Source organism: Megalopta genalis, chromosome 3, assembly GCF_051020955.1.
Source record: "Megalopta genalis isolate 19385.01 chromosome 3, iyMegGena1_principal, whole genome shotgun sequence".
Classification (NCBI taxonomy): Eukaryota; Metazoa; Arthropoda; class Insecta; order Hymenoptera; family Halictidae; genus Megalopta; species Megalopta genalis.
This window is the reverse complement of record NC_135015.1, coordinates 27,976,850-27,995,299: the sequence shown is the minus strand read 5'-3', so window position 1 is coordinate 27,995,299 and position 18,450 is coordinate 27,976,850. Positions and strand designations below refer to the sequence as shown.

Below are 18,450 nucleotides of genomic sequence, written 5' to 3'. Positions count from 1 at the left end.
CAAACATCGAGCTTCTTAACAAGTCCAAGACATCTTATGCGATATTCAATTGTTGTGCGCGATGCATTCAACCTTTTTGCAATCTCTCGTACAGTTATACGACGATTCGATTCAATTATGGCTTTGGTTTTGTCATCGTCGACTTCGGAAGGTCGACAAGAACGTTGGTCATCTTCAAGTGAAAAATCTTCCGAACGAAATTTTTTGAACCAATTCTGACACGCACGTTCTGTTAAGCAATTGACGAGCCACAAACTTCACATACAGTATTGTCTCTCTAATTGACGCTCAGTTTGTTCACAGAAATGGACAATTCGGGAAGAGGAGATACGATTATTCGAGCCTTGCGGTTCGTTTCCATAGTTACGAATTGTCGAGAACTATAAAAACGAGCTGCAAGGCTCGAGTAATCGTATCTCCTTTTCCCAAATTGGCCATTTTTGTGCACGATCTGAGCGCGAATTAGGGAGACATTACTGTATGCTTCGGCCGCTTTCTTGCCATTATGAAAATAAAAAAGTAAAATGTGTCGAAAATGTTCATTGTTGCACTCCGTGTTAAAATCGACAGCAAACTATCAACTGTAAACAAAACTATACGGAATTTGTTCCTATAGTAACCTAAACATGTCGAGTGCCAAAGTTGTGTGACAACAAAATGATAACCTTAACAAAAGAATGACAATGCAAACATAACGCTGTCTACTGCTGCAAACCGAAATTACTTTCTTGTCAACCCAATATTTTCGCGACATTGCTCCTCCCGGGAGATAATCCGGAGCGTTGTCAGATGAAAGACAACGACGTTGCTCGCGCGTGGCCCGAGAGACGCCGATCGCAGTCGTTCGCGTCCTTCCGGTGTTCTCGCGTTATCCTCGCGCAACGAAGGTCGATCTCTCGCAGGATCATTTATTCCCCCGCGGGATTCAGCGGTGGAAGGGGGTTGACCCTGGCAATTCCTCCTTGAATTTTTCGCCGTCTCTCTCCCCCGTCCTCGACGTTTTCTCTCGCTCTCTCTTGCTCTCTCTCTCTCTTTCTCTCGCTCTCGCTCTCACTCTCGCTCTCTCTCGAACCCTCTCGGTATCGCAGGGTGGAGGGTTGTTTGCGGTGCCTCCCTCGCGTCGACTCTCTCAATATTGTTGACGCGCGCGGAGGGTTGCGCCGCACGTGTACGTTCCTCGTCCGTGTGTCTCTCTGTTGTGCAGCGAACGAGGACTCATTGTACTCCCCGAGTGTGCCGCCGTCTCTCTGTGTATGTATGTGTATGTGTATGTGTGTGTGAGTGTGCAGCCGAGCAACGTGCACGCGCGCCCCACAGACGCGCCGGCACACCGACACGCTGGTCGCACAGACGCGCGTGCACAGACACGAACGTAAGGGGAACACGTAGTAGCATTGGCTGGCGCCAGAAGGCCTTCGTCGCCCGTTCCACCTGTTTGTGCTGGAGTTTCCCCGCTCGGAAACTTTCAGTTCCCAACAACAAAGTTTCCCGGCTGGCCGAACTACTCCCGAATGACGTGCCGGATCGATAGTTTGTAAGCCGCATAAATAAAGCCGCTCCCGCTCCCGCTCCCGCACCCGCGGCAGCTCCCGGCCGGCTATCCGCGTTTCATCGCCTATGCATACCAGCCTGCACGCCACCCCTTCTCACCCTCGCCTGTCACTCGGGACAATTCAACGCTTTACGCGGGGACGGTGAAAAAAACCTGTGGCCCGATACGGCTTAATAATCGCGCCCCCGAAGATCGTTGTTGTCGCGATATTTTCCACGGTGCGACAGGATGACAGGGTTGAAACTCCGATCGCCATACTCTCTCCGAATTCCGAACACGGTCTCGTGACGTGGAAGGGACGATCGAAAGAAGAGAGAAGAAATGGGACTGTTTTATTGTTTTATTGATTAGAAATATTAACACTTCGACTGCAGCAGTCGCGTGCACGTGACTTCGGGCAAGTTTGAATTATAAACATCGATTTTTCGGCGAAATTTTTTGGAGAATGTATCATAATTAAGAGATTGTTAAATGTGTAATTGTTGCACGAGTCGCTGGAATCAATTTTACACGCATAAAATGCACTTTGTAGCGTGAAATGGAAACACTATGAGTCAGAGGAATTGTTTCGGATTTATAGGTAAAGTGGCTTCGAAGGAGAAGGGTTAACCCTTTCAGTACGAATATCGATATACCAACGACGTCAGTACTATGCATTTTATTCCAGAAGTTGCAAGCACGTTATTCGACAATGTAACAATGTACGCGATGTCCACAACAGTAGATGAGTTGTGTCTTATGAAATGCCCATAACTGCAGCTGTGAACGCTGATTCTAAAGGCATTTCTATTTTGATAATTAATAATAAACTGTTCATTCCAGCATCATTTTCAGATAAAGTAATGACGTACTAGCCACAGTAACTGGCGCACGTAGGAAAACGGGGGGAAAGGGCGCCAATTACTGTGGCTAGTGGGATTGATTTCCAGGATGAACGCTAGTTTATGAAAGAAATGATTACTTTCACTAAAAATATCGCTAAAATCAACAGTTTACTATTAATGATCAAAATGCGAACGAATAAGACTCCGCGTTTTCTCCCCACAGGCGATAAATGAAATACTTATTAAATATCAAAATCTTCGAACAACTCGCAAAATCTCCCACAGGATCTGAAAAATTGCAGGATCTCGAAAGGGTTGCAAGAAAAAGCCCGCGAGAACAGTTCGCGAGTCCACTTAACACTATGCCGTCCGGTGGCACCACGCTGTGGTGCCATGCAAAAACTATCTGTTGTATGATACCACTTTGGGGCCATTTTAAAAAAACTGAAATAACATTTGAACTATATTTCTTGGGTGTTAAAAGGCAGCAAACTAACTATAGCATTGTGCTTATTCAACTAAGAATTAAGTACGAAAATTCTTGGATGACATATCTTAATTTTTGGAATTTATATTACCGCCATCTTCGAAGTTTTTTTAAATCTAAAATTTCCAAGCTATTATGCCGGCGTCAAACAAAAGAACTATATCTAAGATCTGCGGACGGCATAGTGTTAAGAGAGAGGCACCAAAGGCAGCAAAGAAGGAGCAGAAAGGGAGCAGTTCTCGCTCGCGGGATCCAAAAAGCTAATCTTGTCGCCAATGTTTCGGTCGAATGTTTTCAATGGTATTTAAAAGGTTTCGCGACTATCCGGAACAGGATCTCTGTGTGTGTTCTCTAACTGTTCATTGTAGCGTTGTTTTGAAAATGAATTCTACTGGTCACAGTAACTGGCGCACGTAGGGAAAGGGGCGGGGGAAAGGCGCCACTTACTGTGGCTAGTAGGATTCATTTTCAGAATTGCTGGTGACGGGAAGGTACACTATCGCTTTATGTAAACATGACGTTAAAATGAATAGTTCATTACTAATTATCAAAATATAAATGCCTTTAGAATGAGCGCACACACAGTTTTGCAGCAATTACGAGCATTTGATAAGACTCAACTCATTACTTTACCTCAACTATTACGTTATCCGAAAATAACGCTGAAAGAAATATAAATAGCTCGCGAGACGGCCCAGCCAATGAGTGGGCCAGCCGAGCTCGCCTCTCATTGGTCAACATTTTTCGTTAATAACTCGTAAACGATGCCTCGTAGACAATTTTTCTAAAGAAAAAAATTGCTTCGAATAACCTCAGGAACCTCCCATTTCCATACTGCGAGACATTTTTAGGACAGCCTATGTAATCTAACAAAGTAACGTATCGTTGATAACTGACGGATTCGTTAAAGTATCGCTGACGAAGCATCCAGAAATTTTGCGGTGAAGCGACCGCATTCAATCGGGCCCTCCTCCTCCATACACCACAGCCGAAACACTTTATCAGGAGGACACCGGGTATATTCGGCCGAGTACATCGGTTGTGTCCAGGCCGCGGGTGGAACAATTAAGGCGTCGCAGCAGGGCGATTCGGTATCGAGTGAGAGATTTTCCACGGATCGATCAGGATTGGCTGGACACGGTCCAGGAGAGGCCAGGCGTGCTGGCCGGCTAAAAAGCAACCGGGCCACACGAGCCGACGGTCCCGATGTTGGCTATCGATTGCCAATAAATTCCGCGCAGCCCGTGGCCGGCAAAGCGTGAAGGTAGCCATTTCGTTCACGGTTCGTCGACTCGCAACGAGTTTCCGCGTACAATGCCGGCTCCTGTTCGCGTACACGGTGAAATTAGCGATTCCCCCCTAGCCCCACCGTCCCGCGGCCGCCCTCCACGGTTTCGTTCGCGAGCTCCGGGAGAAGACGCCGCGAACTTGATCCAGATAGCATCGATCCGCGCGATCTCCCGCGTAGCCCCGCAACAAAAGATCCTCCCCCTTTTTTTTCTCCCCGCTTCTCCCACGCGCGCGAAGAGCGCCCCGCTCCGCCGCCCCCGCGTCATTGTCTCCGCCGGTCTGGCCACCCCGCGCGGCCCCCTCGTCGACGGAAGAAAGGGAGCTTGATAAATCTTCTGGTCGATCCGAGCGTGGGCGCAGTGTTATGCAAACTAGCGCGACGCTTCCGCGACGCGGGGAATTATACTGTCAAATGCCGGCCCGTCGGATTCGACGTCTGATCGGCCAGCGCCGCCGGAAATTCCGCGAGGGATCCTCTCTCTCTCTCTCTCTCTCTCTCTCTCTCTCTCTCTCTCTCTCTCTCTCTCTCTCTCGATGGGATCGACAATTTCCGAGCGCGATTCGAATCGCGCGGAACCTCGGCAAACGCGGATTATTCCGGCAGGAGCTGCGGCGCGGCCTCGGCCGGCGAACGCGGCTGTAATCGGACTCGGCGGCCGCTTCGATCCGGGGCGGATTTTCGTTGAATTTTCATGAACGGTAGAACGCCGGACGAAAGTGTCGCCGTTCGAAAGTTTTACAGTCCGTTTTCCAGCCGTTTACTGCTAATGAAATCCATCGGGGACAACAACGAGCCGCCGCCGATGCTCCTTAGCGCGGAAATAGAATTCCGTCGTCGGAACACACCGGCGATCTATAAAAGAGCGGCCGTAACTGGAATAAACTACGCGGGCAAGTAGAATGCCTACGTAGAAGTCTATAAAAAGTGAATTTAAGTTCGTTCGTAATGTACGCGCGACCTAGTTGAAGGAGAAACAGAACGCGCGTTCCGTCGTCTTTGGTAGAACGACGCCAAAGGACACGCCGCGGCGACATCATTCTTTTAGGTGCTCCGATGTATATTTAGCCGGGCATCGATCATCTCAACGTAGAACCACTCTTCGGTGATAGATCGTGCCCCGCGGAACACGATTTGCCCGCGGAACTTTCGCAAGAGTCCACCGGTGGGACGTTGCTTCTCTGCGAGACAGCCGAAAACGAAGTCGCAGCATCTCGAGCCTTGGATGGCGGAACATTTTCGCAACTGTACCATCGGCGATGTTTGTAACAATTGCAAGGTTTATTCGGCAATTTTTCGAAACATATTTTTGAACGTGTTTCTTGCGATCTGATTAGCCTCTCTGTTGAACCTAATGTAACAACGATGTATTTGATTGAATTGCTGGAAATTCGGTGGTTAAGTGAACGGTTTGAGTACTGTGGATCAAAAATAACCGAGGGATCGACCTACGAGGGTTAATATTCTTAAAGCTTCTCAGGTTGTACGCAAAAATGGACGATTTGGGAAGAGGAGATATGATTATTCGAGCTTTGCGACTCTTTTTTGTAGCGATCTATTGTCAACAATTTTAGTGGAGTTTTAGAAAAGTTATACGTTAATCGATTGAAAGTTAAAAAACGTAAGCTTTTTATTTGTTTCGTTACTCCAAGTAATCAATCGAATTTTCAGCGTACCACAGGGGTGTCAAACTCAAAAGCTATAACTTGGGCCAAATAAACAATGCTTAACTTTAGGTGGGCCGCAAAAAAAAATCAATGTTCATAGAAACAAATATTTTTATTTTGACTAGTACATTGTAATAAACATATATAAAGTTAAATTATTGTTTACGTCCTGATACTTGACATCTCTCTCTCTTCTCTGATACTATCTTTCCTATTTCGGGAGAAATTTTATTGGCCGAGACTGTTCTATTTTATTTTTACTTTGCGTCGGATATGTTGACTGGGCCGCAAAAATGTTCATCTCGGGCCGCGAGTTTGACACCCCTGTCGTGCAAATTGCAGAGTTCTACGAAAGGCATTTTTGAAAGTTTCGTTGCACGCTCAGATAAGAAAGTTAAAAAACGAGGCGCCCTGATTTTTATTATTTCATTCCAAGTATTAGCAAAATTAATATAAAAAAAAGAAAGCTTTTTAGCTATTGTCTAGTAAACTAGTCCCTCTGTCATCTAAAAAAGAATTCAAATCGTTTAGTTCAGTTTTCAAAAAATTATTGCGCACGAATTAATACTCATTATTGCACGAACCCTTTCGTGGGCCACTGTTTATTTCACTCGCACAATTGAAAAGACCCCGGTAGCCCTTAAAAATAAATAATAACAACAATCAGTAAGCCCAGTACCAGAACTAATAAAACACACACACACACGAACAAAAAGAAAGAGAGAGAGAGAGAGATCATCCCCCGCGCTCCGAAAAAGAGCTCGCAACAACCCCGTCCTCGGAGCTCAATCAAGCTCCCGAAGAACCCGGCGGCAATCAAAACAAAAATTCTCCGCGCCGCCCCTGTAGGGGGTTGATGGAAGCGGCGTAGAGCGATCGCCAGGAATCCTGGAACAGTTTCGGAAGGAGGCTCGCGGAAAGAGAAACCGGGAGTTGCTGTTGGTTGGGCGACAAGGGGGGCCGCGGGGTCGAGAGGTCGGCCGGCGAACGAGCGGCGAAAGAGAAAGACCGAGAGAGAAAGCTCGACAGTTTATCGGGTATGCATCAACGAGAGCCACGTTTGCAATATTATCGTCGGTCGCGTGACGCTCCCGGTTTTCGAAGGCGGCTGCTCGTTGCCTAGGGTCTCGAGATGTGGGGGTCGCTGGCAGCGCGCGGAGAGGGTTGAACGGGGACGAGTGAAAGGGAGAGAACGCGGGAAGAGGCGAGGAGAGGAGAGGAGAGCGGATGGCGAAGGACCACGAGCCAGGGAGAGCAAAAGCGACGGAGGAAGACGGATCCGGGTTAGGATCGGCGAGGGTGGACGGGACGGAAGGGCGGCGCGAGCGTGCGGGGGTTGGCGGTGTCCTGAGGGGCGCGCGGGGGCCGAACGATCTCGGTCGTGTCGTCGAAACAGGGGAACCGGGAAAAGACAGAGACACAGAGGGGCAGGGAAGAGGGAGAGAGGGATGGTTTGGATGAGGACCAGTGTTGCCACCTCCGCGCACTTTCCCGAGGATCTACGAACTTTGAACCTTGCCTATGGGCCTCGAACCGAAATCCCACGGGTCTTCCAACGGATCCTTGTTTTTTAGTTCTCGGCACAAAACGCTTCTCTTTCGCTTCGACGTCGCGCAGCGCGCGCGATCCCGCGGTTTCCGTCCGCAATTTCTATCCGCGTCCGCGGAACATTCGCGGATTCCCTCGAAACGGATCCACACGGAATTCTACGGGCCCGAGTTTGCCCGAGTTTGTCCCAACGGATTCGTAAAAATCGAAGGTGGCAACACTGTAGAGGACTGCTCGGCGGCGGCGGCGGCGGCGGCGGTGGTGGCGGCGGTGGCGGCGGCATCGGTGGGGCGGGAGGAGGCGGAGAGGGCAGCGGCTGGTGGGGGATCCGATTCCACGAAGCTCTCGGAGCACCAGTAGACGGCAGCACTGCGGGCCGCGCGTGTCGCAGTTCGTGTCTGATCGTCTGCGCGCTTTCGTCTCTACAACTTGTCCCCCGACCCAACGTCGTCGTCGTCGCCGCCGCCGCCGCCGTCGTCGTCGTCGTCTCGAGGGTGAAGGTGCGCCCCCCACCACCCTCGCGGCTCACCCCACCCGGACGGGCTCCTCTCTATTGTTGCCGCGGCCGTCGTATCACGGGCGCGTACGAGCAGTGACGCTTCGCGGCCGGCGTTTATCTGTTTGGTTCGCGGTGCGAGTTTCTTGCGCGGAGCCGCCTGCTAACCCAGTGATAGTTGTTTGTTGGTTCTGGAACACACGTTGGGTGCCGACGGGTGTGGAACGGAGGGAGATATTACGGAGCGGACGCGGCGGGAGCCGAGGAAAGAAAGAAGGTGATACCTGTGGGAAGCCGCGTCCTTGGAGCTGGCTGTCGAAGAGAACGATTCTCGCGGGACCCGACCCGGCCCGGCCCGACCCGGCTCGGGATTCCGGCTCCAGATTCGTGATCGGCACGTGAAGCTCGCGAGCGGCTCGAGCCGGCACTCATGGGCGGGGGCTGCTGATCCGCGGCCTGATCCGGAGTACGATCCGTCCAGGTTCGACCCTGCCCCCCTCTCCGCGGCGTGTTCGACGCGGATCGGGGTCGTCCGATCGGCCTGGTCGGCCCTACGCTGTGCTCTTCGCCGTCCTCGCGATGTTCGCGGTCCTGATCTACTCTCTCTCTGGCCATATTCGTCGCGGGTACGTTCGCGTGGCCCGGCCGGCCAAGGGAGGGGGCAATCGATGGTTACTTGACCCGTGACGGATTCTCGGGATACACGCGCCACACCGGATACCTTGTGCTTCACGGGATAGATCGCGTCGCGACCGAGACACGCTCCGAATTGGCAGCGTTCCCAGACGCAGCGGTCTTTCTCTCTCTCCCTCCATCTCTCCCTCTCTCTCTCTCTTCTTCTCTCTCTCCCTCTCCTTGTCCCCAGGGACAGCCACCGCCGCCGCCGCCGCCGCTCTCCTAAATCACCGGCGTACACAATCGCCGGGGTCCCGGGGGTCTGTCGAGCTTGCACCGGCGAAACTGACGAAATTTAATATCCGAAATTGCCGGCGCGCTGAGTCCGGCCGGGCCGCCTCGGGGATCGAGATTTCCGTGATCGTCGTTGCCCGCGAGAATCGTTTGGCCGCGGTGTCGTGGCCAGCTTCGAGCTCGATTGCCGGTGGCAATCCAGTGTGGACATCGGGAATGATTGTTGCAGCGGAGGATCACGCCGGCCGGAGGATCGTGTGAAGGAATACATATACGTACACGCATACGTAGCCGGCGACGAACGGGCAAATCCGTTGTATCGATCTAGATCTGCGTGCACGGAGAAAGGAGCACGTAGATCGTTGCATATCGGTTTCGTTGGCGCGCGTCTCGTCGCGTCGCGCCCGCGATTCGAGTTTCAGCCGGGGCTGAATATCGACGAATGGTTGGTTGTGTGCTGTGTCCCGAGTAAGTGAAAGTCGAGCGCGACGGACGCGCGAGCGCGCGCGCGCGCTCTCACGCACGGCCATTTTTCATGGATAAACCTGCGCCAGGCTGGTGACCGGCCCGAACTGCTTTCAATTCCGCAGCTCCAGCGCCGCGAGACGTAAGTGTTTACCGCCAGAGATTCGCTCTTCTCCGATTACCGCCCACGCCTACCAGCGCGCACGGTTTCACGCGATTTCCCTGCCGGCCGCTCCGCGGAAAGGGGACGCGACGCGGGACGCTTTCAATCGATTCGCGCCGTGCCACGGACCTGGCAGCTGTCTGTCGCTCGCTGCAACGAACGCATCCATTCGGGGTCCTCGCCGTTCCTTCCGCCGGGCTCCTTTTCGGTTTTATTTTAATTAAAAAGTCTAGACGCGAGTCTGTCTCGGCGCGAATCTCGAGATCTTGCGGTCGCTTGATCGCGATCGTCGCGTGTATGCCAACAGGACCGACATCGATCATGAAATTATGCATTCCTCGGACGTGGTGCGTTCCCCACGCCGAGTCTCGCCGGCTCTGGCGCGAATTGCCCAATAGGGAAACCTCTGGTAAACGTCCAACGCTGAAATTGCCGCTGCCTCTCTACAAGACCGCCGGTGGGACCCGGTGCGCGTCTACAGGGTGTCCCGAAAATGTCTCGCAATCCGGAAACGGGAGGTTTCTGAGGTCGTTTGAAGCAACTTTTTCCTTCGCGAAAATTTTCTCCGAGGCTTCGTTTACGTGTTATTAACGAAAAACGCTGACCAATAAGAGGCGAGCTCGGCTGGCGCGCGGCGGCCCAGCCAACGAGTGCGCGGAGCCCAGTTCCGCCCATTGGCTCGGCCGTCTCGCGCCAAATGATCTCGCCTCTGATTGGTCACTGTTTTTCGTTAATAACTCGTAAACGAAGCCGCGGATCGCATTTTCGCTAAGGAAAAAGTTGCTCCGAATGACCTCAGGAATCCCCTACTTTCGGATTGCGATACATTTTTCGAACACCCTTGCACTTGAACGGAGGCAGATATAATTCTTCCCAGCGACGTTCTCCTCGCGTGGACGTGATACATCGTTCCCGGCGGCGACACCGGACCATAAAAACGCTCGTCCTTCGGCCGCGTTCCGCGGCGGATAGATCGCGGGGCCAAGTTCACGGGAGAGGCCTTCGGTGCCGATCGGATGACCCAGTAAACCGGGGGACTCGCGTGCAAACGGTCGTCGCCGTTGTCGAGATAGCCGGTGTTCCGGCCGCGCTGCTAATTACACCGGGAATATTAAAACACGGCTCCCGGTGCGATTGTTAAAGCAACGAGCAGCCGTGATTAGCGCGCGTTACATCCCGTCGAGAATATTGCCGGATCGGTGTCGCGATTACAACGGTCGAACGAAGTGTGGAACGCGTTGTAGGATTTCTCGTGAAAAAAAAATCTAGACGAGAGAGAGAGAGAGGGTCTCGAGGATCGATTCTCGACGGGATTATCGCTGCCTACGGCTCCTCCCGCGAGTCTGTTTCCGGTTGGCTCGAAAGTACACGTGTAACGTGATTAACCGGCGCGAGGATCGCCCATTGCGGATTCGCGTGTGAACGGCCACATTGTGCTTGGAAAGCACCGCTAAAATCCAGGCGCGGAGATTTCGACGAGCTTCGATTGTTTTAGAAATAGATTAAAATTTTCAGATGATGATGGATTATATATTAGAAGCTCTTGTTGGGGTTTTGATGTTGTAGAACAAAAAATGGTTGGAAATGCGAGCGAATTAATTGCAAAAGCGATGTTTATATCTTCGATGTTTCTCTGCCCGTTTCTCGGGGCTTTATGTTTCTGTGTTTAAACTGTGCTATGAATGGTCTTACGAAGCTCGTGGGAAAATGATAATAATTGGACCGCGGGTCTTTTTGAAAAATAAAAATGTTCCTCTTCGACCGCGAGATATTAAACAGTAGTTAAGGGGAGAGACTCGTGTGGAGCGTTCAAACGAGAGGTGATACTTGGCAATTTTTTTATAGCATAAGACGCGTAATACTATTTAACGTAATACTTATTTTACGTAATACTAATTTTTATGATTTTTTATTTTATACCAAAGAAGAAAGAATGCTAGACTGCGCGTCATCGACGGGGAGGTCCGTAAGAAATAACACGTGCCGTTTCGTTAAAAGTAGATAAAATGTAAAGGGAAAAAACATTTTGTATCTTGAAATGTTAAAGAATGTATGTGCCAAGTGGCGATAAATTTTGCGAAGGTCTTATGTTATAAAAAAATTGACAAAGATCATCTCTCGTTCGAACGCTTCGCACGAGTCTTTTCCCTTGAGTGAAAATGTGGTTCCATCTTTTAACACTAGAAAAATGATGGTAAAAAAACACTAACTTTTTAATTTACGATTATTCTTATCGCGAAGATACATTTAGGAGTTATTTATTCAATTTATATGTTACAATAACACTTGTGCAAAATCAGAATAAATGTCTAGATATAAGCTATTAGGTTGGAAAGAGAAAAAACAGCTGTTTTTATGCTCTGTGAATCTACAGTGTTAACAATGTTAAAACATTATAATTGACGCGACAGTGTTTCCAAATTCTTCTCGCGTCCCCATCGTTCTGCGTTTCGAGTTTCGTTTTTTTACAAGTGCACGAAAACCGCGAACTAATAGCGCAGTAATGTCTCTCTAATTGTCGCTTGATGTCTCTCTAACGTCTCCCTAACTGACGCTCAGATTGTCCGCAAAAATGGACAATTTGGGAAGAGGAAATACGATTATTCGAGCCTAACTATAAAAATGAACCGCGAGGATCGAATAATCGTATCTCCCCTTCCCAAATTGTCCATTTTTGTGGTCGATCTGAGCGTCAGTTAGGGAGACATTACTGTAATCAGAATTTCGACGGAGGTGTCCAATAATAATGTCTGCAAGTTGTTCGCGGACGGAATTGGACGCGGCGAATTTCGGGTAGGCCCGCGGAAATTAGCAGAAAAGTGGACTCCGGTGTATTTCCAGCGGGAGGGCCGGCTCCATCGCTTTAAAATAATGTTGAACCGCGGGGTCTCGAGTGGCAGCCACTCGAGGGCCGAGTATCCGCGATAAATCCGTGCCGCGCCGTGCCGGTGCAATTTCCACTCTGCAGTCTGAAGCGATTCCGTGTCGCGGAAATGTTCGGATTCCGTCGAAACGGGTTAATAAAACAATTCCCCGCGGCGGCGGACGTTCCGCGGCGGCTTCAGTTTCCTGCGAGACTGCCAGCCGACCGAGAGAAAAAAAGAAGCCGCGGCAAAAGGAAAAAGCCGAAAATTCAAGCAGCCCTTTCGCTCATCGACATGCGTGAGGGAACTTTCGAGCGGAGTGGCGCGGCGTGTACGTGCGCGGAGGTCCATTATACGCGCGCGTGTGGGAAGCAGAGTGAAGCAGAGTGAAACAGCGTGTCTGGGAGCGAGGAACGAGGAGGGAAACGGGAGAAGAGAGGAAGAGAGAGAGAGAGAGAGTGGGAGCTGGGTGTATGGGTGCGCGGGGAGCGAAGTGGGAGAGCGCGGAGGGCGGGTGATAAGAGCGAGAGGGGCGGGAAGAGGGACGAATTGGAAGGGAAAATGAATTCTCGTCGGCAGTCAGATAACCCGGTACGATCGATCGGAATATCTGCCGGTCCGTTGGCGTTACATACACGCGCCGCTTACATAGAAACCCGCTTTATATATAGAACGCATCGGCCATGTGCCGGCGCGGCGTGGCGCGGCGTGGAACGGAGCGGAGCGGAACCGAGTGCGGCCAGGAGCGTGTACGCGTCTCTACATATGTATGGGACGTCTACATAAACGCGTCTGCGACTCTTTGCGAACGACGGGAACGCATGTACTATGCATGAATGCGTATACGGGGTGGCTCGATTTAGCCGCGCCGGCACTTTTCAAAGAACCACGGAAACGAGACTCGCGAATGTCTTCCCCTCACCGCCCTCGCCGCGGTCTCCTCTCGCGTTTTCTCCGTTCCTTCGTTCCGCTCCTTCCTACCCCTTTTTCCTACTTTCTCCGGTTGTTCGCCGAGTAATTACTCCGACCGAGGCCCGCGATGCTTGATACCGCGGACCACGCGGATCACGAGCCCCGTTTCAACGCTTTCAGCGGGCTTCGACAATGGGATTTTCGTTTTTCTCGCTCGAGCCAGAAGTAGCTTCTCGGGGGGATTCACTTTCGCCGCAGAAAACCGGGCTCGGTATCGGTGAAACCGACCGCGGGAACCGTTCGACCATCTCTTCGAATAATATTCTCGACGGGGTGGAGAGGGGGGCAGAGCTGCCTTTTAACCGAGGCCGATTATTTCGTCCGGCGAAACATTCTGTAATTATTCGGTGCGGTGGCGTGCTCTCTGTTGGATAACAATAAGCGTGTCATTTGATTTGATTTATTTATTTATTTATGGCTGGAAAAACCCTTTACCGTATAGAGAGATAGGGGTTGTTGGAAAGTACATACATTTTGGACTGGCGAGCCTAAACCCAAGTTTTACGTTCTAGTAAGAATGATCTGTGAGGAGGGAGGGAGGGCTTCGAGAGTGATTTCCGGTATAATAAAGTTGCAATGACAAAGTGTATTCGAAGATTATGTTTGAGAGAAATTATCGTGCGTTAGTAATTAAGATAAATTTATGCAGGTTCCAAAATCATGGTATTTCTGGGAAATGGCGAATACCTGAGGTCATTTGAAGCAACTTTTTCCTTTACAAAAATTTTCTCCAAGGCATCGTTTACGAGTTATTAACGAAAAACAGTGACCAATTAGAAGCGAGCTCCGCGCAAGGCGCCAGCCAACGAGCGCGCGAAGCCCAGTTCCGCCCACTGGCGCGGCCACCTCGCGGCAACTGGATCTCGTCTCTCATTGGTCACCGTTTTTCGTTAATAACTCGCAAACGAAGCCGCGGATTGCATTTTCGCTAAGGAAAAAGTTTCTTCAAATCACCTCAGGAATCTCTCAATTCCCAGAAGTACCATAATTTGGGACACCCTGTTCAATTGTAATAAACTACATCATAGTTACTCTAGCAGTAGTCGTTATTTCTACAGGCGTGTTGAATTTCATATAAACAGTGTTCTGAAGAACGAAGAGATAAGAGAGAAACCAGGGCGTCGCGACTTCACGTTGAAACGAAGAACATTGTGGATTGTGATAAAACGATGTTCAACTTAAAGTTGTCTCCATCCGTCGTGATAACTAGGAACAGCTTAAGGATCTCCACTTTTCTTTAATAACTTTAACGAGTTGAGCCTGATATATGGATAATCTTCTATTCCTTAACTTTTGCACCTGCTTTGAATAGCTCGTACACGTTTTCGCCGGAAGCGCATAAAATCCGTGGTCTAGTGATGGTCGAGGGTCTTTAGGGATTTAGAAGGATTTAATGCAACGACGATGGAGTACAATTTTACATTCTCTCCAAGCGGTTTCAATGAATTGAATTGTCTGCGATGGTGTAGATTTTTCGACGAACGTTCCACGACGTTCTGAAGCTGCGAGGTCGCGCTAATAATTGCTCAATTCCTAAAAACAATTGCCTAAAATTTCTTAGTTGATCTACAAAATGATTAAACTGCTGGAGTGACAAGTGCTACAGTAAATTCTGCCTAATTTTCCTTCAGGTTATAAACAAGAATGGACAATTTGGAAAGAGGAGATACGATTAATCGTGCTATGAGCCTTGTTTTTATAATTGTTAACAATCGGCAACTAGAAAAACGAGTCGCGAGGCTCGAATCATCGTGTCTACTCTTCTCAAATTTCCCATTTTTGTGTAGAATTAGAGCGTCAATTAGCGAACATACTAGTGGCCTCGTAGCTTAGGAACATCGAGGAACGTCCGTTGAAAAATCTACACCGTCGCAGACGATTCCATTCATTAAAACCAGTTCCAAAGAATCTAAGATTCTAACTGCTTTGAATTCGTCCATAAGTGGCTCCAGAAAACTTTAGAAAAAACCTCGATCATGGCTAGACTGCGGATTTTATGCACTTCTGACAAAAACATGTAGAGTGGTGCGAATAATTATAGACCCAAAGTAACTTTTAGACTGTTAGTGATATTTAAAAAATAGCTTAACGATATATCATGCTTGTATATTTTTATTTTCTATTATTTCTAATATAGAAATATACAAATTTAATTTTTATTCTTGGTTCCTGCTAGAATATCTGTAAAAATATAAACTATAATTATACTTTTATAATTATTCACAGTACTGTAGATGGTCTCATTTAGCTCAGTCACCCTGTATATTTACAAAAAAGACTTAATAGAATATCATATTTGCATATTTCCATATTAGAAACAATAGAAAATAGAAATATACAAATATAATATATTGTTAAGTCTTTTTTATAAATATACAGGGTAACTGAGCTAAGTGACACCATCTACAGTGCTGTGAATAATTATAAAAGCAAAGTAACTTTTATATTTTTGCAGATATTCTAATAAGGACCAAAAATAAAAATTAAATTTGTATATTTTCATAATAATAGAAAATAGAAATATACATATTTTTAGCCAAAGTAATCATTGCCTCCATAAACTAGAATTTATCCTGGAAATCAATTCTACTAGCCACAGTAATTGGCCCCATATTTTTCCCCATTTTCCTATGTGCGCCAGTTACTGTGGCTAGCAGGATTGATGTTCAGGATTGCTGGTAATCGGATGATATGTTACTACTTTATAATGTTTTCGCAACGAAAACCAGGAACAACAAAATTAAGGCAACCTTTATTTCGCATAAAGATCCGCAGTCCGATCACAACAGAAAGCACGAGACGACAAAGACACCAAATAATTGTTCTCCTACAACATAGTAACCGAGTATAAATAGCGTTAGCAGCGACTGATAAAACATTTGAAACACCGGCAGCATTCCGGGCCGCGAAACAGCGACACGTAGTCGTCGGGCCGGCGAAACAATGACCCGCATTGATCATCCCAACAATCACGCAACTCTAGGGTCCTCCCTACGACAATAGCAACAATCTCCATTCACCGGTCGCGGGCCCGCTAAATAATAAATCCGCGAGGGGCGAGCATGACTGACCTTTGCGACTAGATCGGCGCGAGCGTAGCGCGACGAAATAATTCATAGAGTAGGGTGAGGCCGGAAAGGGGAATGGGGTCGCGGTGGTCAGACGAGCTCTTGGTTTTTAGCCGACCACGCCACGCCCTTGGAAATCAATCTTTCAATCCGGGATTTCAGTTGATATACAGGGTGTCCCGAAAATGTCTCGGAATCCGGAAATGGTAGGTTCCTGAGGTCATTTGAAGCAACTTTTTCCTTTACGAAAATGTTCTCCGAGGCTTCGTTCACGAGTTATTAACGAAAAACACTGACCAATAAGAGGCGAGCTCGGCTGGCGCGCGGCGGCCCAGCCAACGAGTGCGCGGAGCCCAGTTCCGCCCATTGGCTCGGCCGCCTCGCGCCAAATAATCTCGCCTCTGATTGGTCACTGTTTTTCGTTAATAACTCGCAAACGAAGCCGCGGATCTCATTTTCGCTAAGGAAAAAGTTGCTCCGAATGACCTCAGGAATCTCCTACTTTCGGATTGCGAGACATTTTTGGGACAACCTGTAGATCCCGTCGAACGCGAACACACACACAGCTCGTTCTCGTTCAATCGACCGCTTTAGACCTTCCGTCGGTCGTGTATTCCCGAAGCCCTCCTCTAGACGGTCCCCGGACGGTCGGCAATTATTCAGAAGCGGAAAATTCGCCTCGGGAGCCGGATGAAAAGCTCGGCTCCGCGACTTTGCTGCAAGACGCGTAATCCAATTACATCCGGCGCGGCGCGGCGCGGCGAGCCAGCCGAAGCGGAAGCCGGGGACCCGTTAATTGCGAGACGAACGGGTTCCGAAAGAATCGCCGCGAATCAACGTCTTGGAAACCGTGAGCCGGCGATCGTTTCACCATGTTTTATCCCTTCTTCGTCGTCCCTCTTTTTCTTTTTCTTTTCTTTTCTTCTTTTTGCTTCCACGTTCAATTTATTCCGGCCGATCGAGTCCCGAAGATCTCGGTGTTACTCGTTTCATTTATTTCTCTCATCAGCTGCTGGTCAAAGCGGGACCAGATAATACAGCGCGAGTCGTCCGATGTGCTATCCCTCTTATCGCACATCAGCTTTACCATCTTCGGAACATCTGCTCGTTAATCTGTTCGCCGGGGAATTAACTTTCGTTCAACGCGTTCCACGACGGGGATTTCTTTCCGTCGCGGCAGAAGGTTCTATTATCGCGCTCGGAGTGTTGTCATATGGCGGCGCTGGATATTTAACCGTTCGCGGACTTTTTGAAGTATCGAAAATATTTTTCTCGGTGAACTAGATCACGTATTGAAGACATAAATAATGGGGAAAATTGATAATACCGGGTTAAACCGGGGTTAGATTATGGTTAAATTATGGTACTTCTGGGAAATTAGAGATACTGAGGTTATTTGAAGTAACTTTTTCCTTTGCAAAAATATTCTACGAGGCATCGTTTACGAGTTATTAATGGAAAACAGTGACCAATGAGAGACGAGCTCGGCTGGCGTGCGAGGTGGCCCAGCCCGCTCATTGCCTGGGCCGTCTCGCGAGCTATATATATTTCTTTCACTGATCTAAACTGTTCATTTCAGCGTTATTTTCGGATAAAGTAATAGTTGAGGTAAAGTAATGAGATGAGTCTTATCCAATGCCTGTAATTACTGCAGCCGTGAACGCTCATTCTAAAGGCATTTATATATTTTGATAATTAGTAATAAACTATTCATTTTAATATCATGTTTACATAAAGCAATGGCGTACCTTCCCATTACCAGCAATCCTGAAAATGAATCCTACTGGCCACAGTAATTGGCGCCTTTTTCCCCCGTTTTCCTACGTGCGCCAGTTACTGTGGCTAGTAGAATTCATTTTCAGGATTTCTTGTCCTAGGGGGTACGTCATTACTTTATCTGGAAATGATGCTGAAATGAACAGTTTATTATTAATTATCAAAATAGAAGTGCCTTTAGAATCAGCGTTCACAGCTGCAGTTATGTTAAGGTTATGTCAAGGCATTTCATAAGACTGAACTCATGTACATGGTCGAATGACGTACTTGCAACTTCTGAAATAAAATGCACAGTGCTGACGTCGTTATTATGTCGATGTTCGTACCGAAAGGGTTAATCCTTCGCACTCGCAGCCATTTTAACTATAAAT

General features: G+C 48.7%; 1 protein-coding gene across 4 annotated transcripts in view; it reads left to right on the top strand.

The window, feature by feature from the left end:
- The window catches only part of Kdm3 (Lysine demethylase 3), a 577,918-nt gene that overhangs the window by 141,520 nt on the left and 417,948 nt on the right, over positions 1–18,450 (top strand). The gene's annotated exons all lie outside the window — the stretch shown is intronic.